This window comes from Haplochromis burtoni, unplaced genomic scaffold (assembly GCF_018398535.1).
Source record: "Haplochromis burtoni strain Fernald_Lab_line unplaced genomic scaffold, NCSU_Asbu1 Contig_14, whole genome shotgun sequence".
Lineage (NCBI taxonomy): Eukaryota > Metazoa > Chordata > Actinopteri > Cichliformes > Cichlidae > Haplochromis > Haplochromis burtoni.
Genome location: NW_024582375.1, coordinates 894014 through 902445, shown reverse-complemented (window position 1 = coordinate 902445; position 8432 = coordinate 894014).

Here is an 8432-nt window from a genome sequence, read left to right as displayed (position 1 = left end):
GTGCTCGTTACCACAATAATAACGTAGTTACTGTAACGCGTTACTTAATAACGCGTTAGTCCCAACACTGGTTAAAAGGAAGTACGGTAAATTTATGGCTTATTCATGCTACAACTAAGATTACAGGAAGCGGAATTTATTTATTGTGTCTTGGAGTAGAGAAGAATAAAGTGCAAGCTGTCCCCACGCCAGAAACAGCTATCCACCTATAACATAACACCAACTCTTTGCAAGCATCATTTAACACAGAGCTTGTGATAGTGATGCCAAAGCTTCATTTTCAGCAGGTAACAAAAGCAGCGATGAGCCATTTCTACCCTACAACAGCTTCATTGTTACAACACTGCACAACTTTTCATTACTTTTTTACAAAGTACCAAATATTTTGTAATTTACTACTAATTTTGTATACTGTAGCTTCCCTAACACTGCTTAAAGACTCACACTTACATTCTTTTGTGGACATGGGCACAGGCAGCTTGAGATGCTACAGCTAAGTAGCCATTCCTGATCAGCCTTGGTCATACATTGATTCCACAAGTCTGCTAGGTGATGATGTCAGCTTCGCCATCAGATAGTCCTTGAAGTTCTGTGTTTTAAGGTCCGTGGGCCCACTAACTTTCTAAGATGGTGTGGGCCTAATCTGTGGAGAATTTACATTACAGTACACCAACTGCACATGTGCCTCAAGTGGTGGATTTCAAAGAGGTGTCACAGGAATGACTCTCCTGCTGTCATGTTGTCAGCCGTCTGTGTCCACAACAGTGTATAATCAGAGCTTTATCAAGGCCTTTTAGTTCTTTGAAGCCCAAAGCGAACACAAAATAACAACCACTCAACAACAAGTAGGGGCGCAGGAGGGGGGAAAAATTACTAGCATATCTATGTTGTTATTGTGGCTTCCACCACATACAAAACACTGTGAGATAACCACACGATAATTAACACATAATGCACTACTCGCAAGCATGAATGCTGGCAACAGTGTTGACCACTTATTTTGTATGGGTTACAAAGATTCACCCCACAAGTCAAAATCGAAGGAAGAAGGCAAGGCCTAAGACACCTGGAGGGCTGCTACTGGGGTTCCCATTGGTGGCTTGTTCTCTAATCATCCTCAGCCATCAGCTGGGGAAAAGGCGTCTTTAGCAGGAACTGGATTGACAGGGTGCTGCTCATCAATCAAGTGTCAGGAAAAAGGGAATGCTGGGATGAACATTCAAGTTGTTGTTCACTGTGGGATTTTTTTTTGTAAGTCTTACATTTGTTGAATTTTTTTTTTTAAGTGACAAGAACTAGTTTTATGCTTTATGGGCTGTTTTTGTTTTTTTGTTTTTTAAATTGGGAATAAAGGAAGATGTTCTACTACTTAGACATGCAATGGTTTTACATCCTAGGTGGCATTTTGACTAGCCTAAGAAGAAACCCAAACGAAACAACCATATATCAACTCTGAATTACTGTACTTTGCAAACTTTGCAAACTCAATATACCAATATGGCTTGTCACGTGTTCCATAATGTTGTGCTGTGGACATTTATGTGCTTTTTGTGCAGAGGAGTTTCTTTGTTTCCTGTTCTCATGCTGTCCTCCCATAGGAGCCCAGCATGAGTAGAGGTCTTTTTTTTTCCTCTTGTACTTTCCCATTGTAGTGTATATTTCAGTGTTTTTCTGTAACGCTACCGATCTCCGACCTGTATCCCCATGTGATGTCTGTGTTGTGTGTGTAAGGTCGGGGGGGTGGGGTGTCCCATTCCACTGTAACCTGCATGTGGCGAATAAAGCCTTGATTGATTGATTGATTGACTGATTGATTGATTGAATATAACCCCCAAGTTGCCACAACCAATAGGCTGATTTCATTGTTACACTGATATGACTTTCTGGGAAATAATCACTTAAATTAGTAACCATGTGCTCATCCTATGTTAAGTCAAGGACTGGCCATATGCAGTTGTCTTTTAGATGTAGTACTCTGATATCAAGAAAAGACTACAATGTGAGTCACGAGTAACAGGTGCATGCAGGAATAATAAACAAATATAGAAGCAGTAAAGGATCGTGGCTGTATCTGCATGTACTAGATCAGGGGTAGGCAACCTTTTTGATGACGAGTGCCATCTAAAATTTCCTCAGAAGTCAATGTGCCATATAATTGCATTAGCAATAAATTTAATAACGCTCTATATTAACAGTTGCTGTGCAGAGTGGACAGCTCCTGAAGCATTTGAAGTGTCAGAATGTGGAAATTTCAACATTGCCTGAAAAAACTGACAATTAGTGTGTCTATGCAAGCTAATTTGCGATGTGCACCGCCATTTATTTTTTAATGCACCTTCTCAGATTAATTCACTGCGTGTCGTGCCCAGGGCTGGACTAGGACAAAAAATTGGCCCGGGCATTTTGACTAGAGACCGGCCCACCAGGAATGAAAACAAACGCTGTTGTGACAGTGATGTACACTGTCTTGTTGGTATATGTATGATTTCTATACGTTGTACATCAGATAAAAACTTTGGTTGTAAGAATCAGATAATTATTTATTAAACATTTTAAATGAGAATAAGAAAGAAAACTATTTCCTTGTGCCCCCCTTTCCCTTTTAATGCCCTACCTGGCCCCCTGGCAAAACTTTGCTAGACCCGCCCCTGCACAGTTACCAGCTGTCAGCTACATCGAAAAGTATCCTGGTGTTATTTGTCTCTCAGAAACAGTTCATAACTTCCCTTCAACTCATTCATGTCACCTAAAAGGTAAACCTGTTTCTCCATCACCTGTTCAGCTCTGATGATTCAGTAAGGACATCTCCTGGTTTCATCTTCATGTTTCCCTCTCACCAGATATACAAACCGACATCATGACCAGCAGCCTTTACAGCTGTGGTGCCAGCAAACATCAGCTGATACTAGAAGGTAATATTAAATAAATTCTAACAACAGCTGATCAAGCTTAAACGTGCTGCTGTTGTTTAGTGCGACATCCGCTGGTTTCCTCTTTCTGGCGCAAAGTGGGCGATAAACAAACGAGAGACGGGACTTGCGTCAGAAATACCGATCAGCTGATCATTGAATCGCCTTGAGGCGACTTATGTTGTGATTTGGCGCTATATAAATAAAATTGAATTGAATTGAATTGAATTTCATGATTGAATGAGAGAAGAAGAGGCAGCTGACAGCGTAAAGACGCAGATTAACTCCAGCTTTGTGTCTTTTTTCATCCTAGCCGAATTACGGGACAAACTGTGTTCCTTCTCGGCTCAATACGAAACGTGTAATATTTTCTCTGAACGATTCCGTTTTTTACGGCACGGTTGGCAACTCTACTACCTAACCTTATGAATAAAATAAAGTTCACTATCAGTAAAATCATAGTATCCACCCAGCTGTATAGAAACTCCGTCATGCTATCTACTACGCAGTACGAGTTATTGTAACTGACTGTAAAAACTCAGCCCAACGAAAATAAACTACCCCTAAACTTTGTTTATATCTGACCCAGATAGACTGCAGGTCATAACTTCTTACCTGAAGTTCAGTTCACCTGACACTCGGACCGGCGGCCGCCTCGGGTCTCTCCTCCTCCTGCCTCCCCTTTCCCTCATCCACCTGGCCTCTTGTGGCAGCTCCGCTATAGCCACCACCAAACAACTGAGTTATTTTTTACACATCTGCCAGCATCTGGCCAATTCACCACCTTTCATTGTTTATACCGTTACCAAAAAAAATTTAAAAAAATAAAATCATCGGCCCATAAAAACGAAAAATCACCATCTATGGCCAGTCCAGCTATGGTCATGACATCAGTTAACCCTTCGCGTGCCAACTGTGGCATGCGTGCCCAGGGTTGCCGACCCCTGTACTAGATGAATGTTTTGAATTTCCCACTGCATTTTCCTTTATATCTCTTTGCTATGGAGAAAAGCAAAGTGGGTTTCTAACCTTGGAAATTATTGCCAAACAAAGGCTTAGATGCTTGCTTGCTTGATTGATTGCTTGCTCGCTCGCAAAGAACAAAGAACCACTGTGGCTTTTCTTTTGGGTTCATACAGGGATGCAGAGGGGAGACTCTCTCAAAAATGGCATGTCTCCTTGTATTAGCTGGCTGAGTCACAGGACAGCACAGAAAACAGCTTATTGTGATTCACTCTGTGCTAAAAACAAATCCCCAACCTATGAAATCACTGTGCATATGCTTTGTGCAATTTTAAAGTAAATTGTGTTATTTTAGTTTTTTTAGGGTAAATGCAACCTGTTTAACAAGATTATTTGTTTTCCACTCCTACTATCCAGGATCTCATGAAGTACTCACTATCAACCGTTATCTCCCCCCAGCGGGATAGACTTTGAAATCTTGTTATGAGAAGTGTTACATGGGGTTTGATATCACATTATCTTCTCTTCCTTGTCATCCTCCTCTTGCTGTTGCAGTTTTTGCCTAAATCAAATAGTCTCACATTAATACAGCATACCGTATGAGTGATATATCTCCACCTCCTCCTCCTCCTCTTCTGCTCATCTTCCTCATTTGTTTCTCACACCTCCTCGTTGTACCGATGAAAAAAATCTCAACGCTAAAGATGACAAACAACTCTGTCATCACGGTAATGCTGCAAATGAAAGCAGAGGATGTAGGAGCTGTGTAATGAGTACTAAGTATAAGATACACTGTGTGGTGAGTACTCTAAAGTGGAATGCGCATTTTGGAATACAACTTTATTTGAGTCATTCACCACATTTATGAAATGTGGAAGAAGCACAAGTGTATTAACTGCCATCCATCAGTTTTACATCCTATCTACAGTCTGGCATGAAGCACATAAAATATGCACTCTTATGATAGTACGTCATTGCTTTGTTCTTAGAAGAACCCTGTACATTACACCCACACAGTGGGTGATGGTGTCCCACTCACCCATGTACAACTTTTCAAATGTCAAGTGGCAACAGCAGAAAGCCTTGTTGTCTCAGTGATGCAAGAGCCAGTGGACATCTGGGAATGTCGAGTCACTAAGCATGGCGGAGGAGGAAGGCCTAGATGCGGGGTGGAGGGGTGGGGGTGGGGAAAGAGCTGAGACGGAGTTGGTTGGTGTAGGGTCGCAGACCGATGATGCTGGTTGAGGGAGCAAAGCCCAGGAAGCCAACTGCAGAGGGAGGCGGAGCAGAGAGGGTTGAATAGAAAGCGGTTCCATGACCGGGAAGAGTGTGGACTATGCAGTCTGTCAGGTCTCCAATCTGTCAGCAGAGTGCCTCTGGTCCCCTTAGGCCGCGCAACACGGCCCTGCCGCATTTTGCGCTCTCTTCCACTCACATATCCTGTCCTCATGCACCCTCTTGTCCCAGCCAGTGCACTTCAGTGTGCACTGATTTTTTTGCCACAGGACTGTTGCATTTGTCACTGAATCGACTGCCTCTATTCATCGTGCTCAGTTGACGATTTTTATAGATTTTGTCACACATTTCAATTAAAGTGACTGCACAAATCTAAAATGTGTGTGTGTGTGTGTGTGTGTGTGTGTGTGTGTGTGTGTGTGTGTGTGTGTGTGTGTGTGTGTGTGTGTACTACTAAAACCTTTAACCATAATTTTGGTTTCCAATCTTCAGCTAGTGGATTCTTTAAAAAATGGAGCCACACTTACATCTGCTGGAAGAAATGTGTCATTGCATGACTTTTTTTTTTTTTTGCACAAATTTGCATTTATTTTTTTTTATTGAAAGCTGCTGGTGGACATTTATGTGTAAGACTATACTACGAGATGAACTGATTAATCAGCCTTAGCAGAAGTACTGACATTCTGTACAACAAAACAGGACACATTTTAAAGGCTTATATACCCTTTCCTTCATCAGTTTCTCTTTGTCAATACACAGACAACATGGTCTCACTAAGGTAACACAATTCAACAGTACAAGTAAACAGTTGATGCCTTTTTAAGTATTTGGTGGCTTATATAGGATAGAGGGTATCTCTCACAGGATAGCCACCATATCCCCATATAACCACATACCCATAGTTACAAATGCTAACACACAATCCACACTGCAATGTGAGAGGAGGAGTGACGAGAGCATTAACATCTGATGACAGGCTCTCATTTTAGTCTTGTATCACAAGGTGCTGGGTGTGTTCCAGAGAGTCAGTTATCAGTGCTACATCTGTGACACCCAGCAGCCTGATGTGAACCTAGTTCAAATCATTTGGTTCCTTTTAAACATCCCTTCATTTCGAACAAGAAAAAGAAATATGTGTAATTTATGTAGTGTGTGAAGGTTAAGCTATCTCAATGCTAAATATGCCATAAGTACTAAAACTCTGTTGTCATTTGTTGCAGATTTTTCTGTAAATCTTGAAGGGGAGGGGGCTGAAAAGGAAATACAATTTATTGTGGTTTCTAACAGCTTCTGCACCTCTCACTGCTATCTAGATCTGTAAATGTGCAGCCTTATCCCTCCGCCTGGTGCAGCACTGATTAATTTATAATCCTTACACGTTGGCATACGAGCTAGTCAGGAAAATAACAAGCAGCCTTACACCTCTGGGTAACCCCAGATAATCAAGATTCTGTCCTTGTTTCTCAGATTCTTCCCGTCACTGCTACTTTTTGTCAGTGCACACCACAGTCTTTGTGCCAAATTTGCACTGCGTCTCATCAGTACAGGGCCTTACAGAAAAAGTAGTCCTCTGCTCTGAAAACACTGGCTTTGGGCCAGTTTTCTAAAGGTGCCAGCATAGGATTGGAGCCAGCTTACAAAAGGTCAACATACCCCAGACAGGATCAAGTGACTTCTACTGGAGTGCAGTGTCACTCAAGCTGCCACTTTATTGCACACATTGTCACACAGTGAGAAACTCTCTGCTTGTGGTACACTAACAGATAAAATATTGAGTCACACAAGAGCCTCACAGGCACCCAAGCACCATAGTCAATATGGTGCCAAAATAAATGTTAGCTATGAAATACATTGTGTTGCAAGATACATGCCTGAAATATGCATGAATTCATTTTTCTTTGGGATCATGTAATCATCAAAACAGTCTTCCTAACCCTTCTGTAGGGTTGGAACATGTATACAGGGATATTTTTTTTTGTCCTCAGCACAAGCCATAGGCACAAATGGAATATGGGATTACAGCTGTGCAGAGACATTACTCTTTTTTTTTTCCTTCTTTCCTTCTGTTCTGTTCCTTCTGTTGTTGATTCACCAATCAGCCATGTTTGTAGATATAGTCATCTTTATACTCTTTGTGTTCCGGTATTTCTTATTCCTTCTTGGTTCACTTTTGGGCTTTATGTTGTGTTTGTATCAGCCAATGAAGGCTCTTTTTATTCCTTCATTCAGTCTGCCTCCATTTCCTGCCTTTGGATCCTCTCTCCATCACCACCTACCTTGACAATCTGTTCATTTGTGTATTAGCAGATGGAGTTATTGTATTCATTGCATTTTGTCCAAGCAGCATAATTTAAAAATCCATGTCAGCATGTACAAAGGTTTAGAGTGAACTAATCTGATCATTAAAATGTTATTCTTCTGGAAAACAAAAATATAAAACATGACTTATTTGAATGTTTGATCAGTCAGTTTACCTCTGACTATATCATTGTGACGCTGTTTTAAGTAAATTAATGACAGGATCATCTCTTCCACAACATTACCAGCAACAAGCTTCTCCTCTGGGTAACAGCTTAGCTAAAAGCTAACTTCTGTGGAGCTCGCTTTTAAGTCAACTGGCCTAGCCAGCTAAGGTTTGCTTAACTACTTGCTACTTTAAAATATGAAGCTGAGCTCGTTAGCTTCTTTCCTCAATTACCTTAAGATGGACACTGACACAAGCAAGACAGAAACACTGCATTTGCTTCGGATATTTTCCATTTTTCATCTTGTGTCACAACCAAAGCAAATGACAAATGTGCTCACATTTTAAAAATAGCTCACATTCCTGTTTAGGAATCAGTCTCGCAGGCCTAGAGGCAGGTCAGAAACCCCCTGGGAACATGTGGTTACTAGGAAAAAAATATATATTCACCAATTGGTTGGAAAGATGATAGTGGAAGTTGATCGCTGTTGCTAAGTTAAATAAGGGAAACAAAAACCTCTCTGTCCATAGCAGTAACTTTTTTAAAAACTAATTTCACCTGACCACAGCAACCAACTCCCAGCACCCACTTGCCAACCTTTCACAGAGTATACACTTTTCCATAGCGACCGGAGTTTTCCAGAGGGTCACTGACTGGTCCCTAGGGCTGTGCAACTAACAAATTACTTGAATTGCAAAACATAGTACAATAAAAATATAATGTGAGTACTCTAAAGACTTACTTTAGTTCATTGTCTCAATGAATAATTACAGTAAGTATAACGACCTTGTACAATCAAAGTCTAGGAAGTAGTGAACAGAGATGGGCAGTAACGCGTTACTTTAATTCGATTACTTTT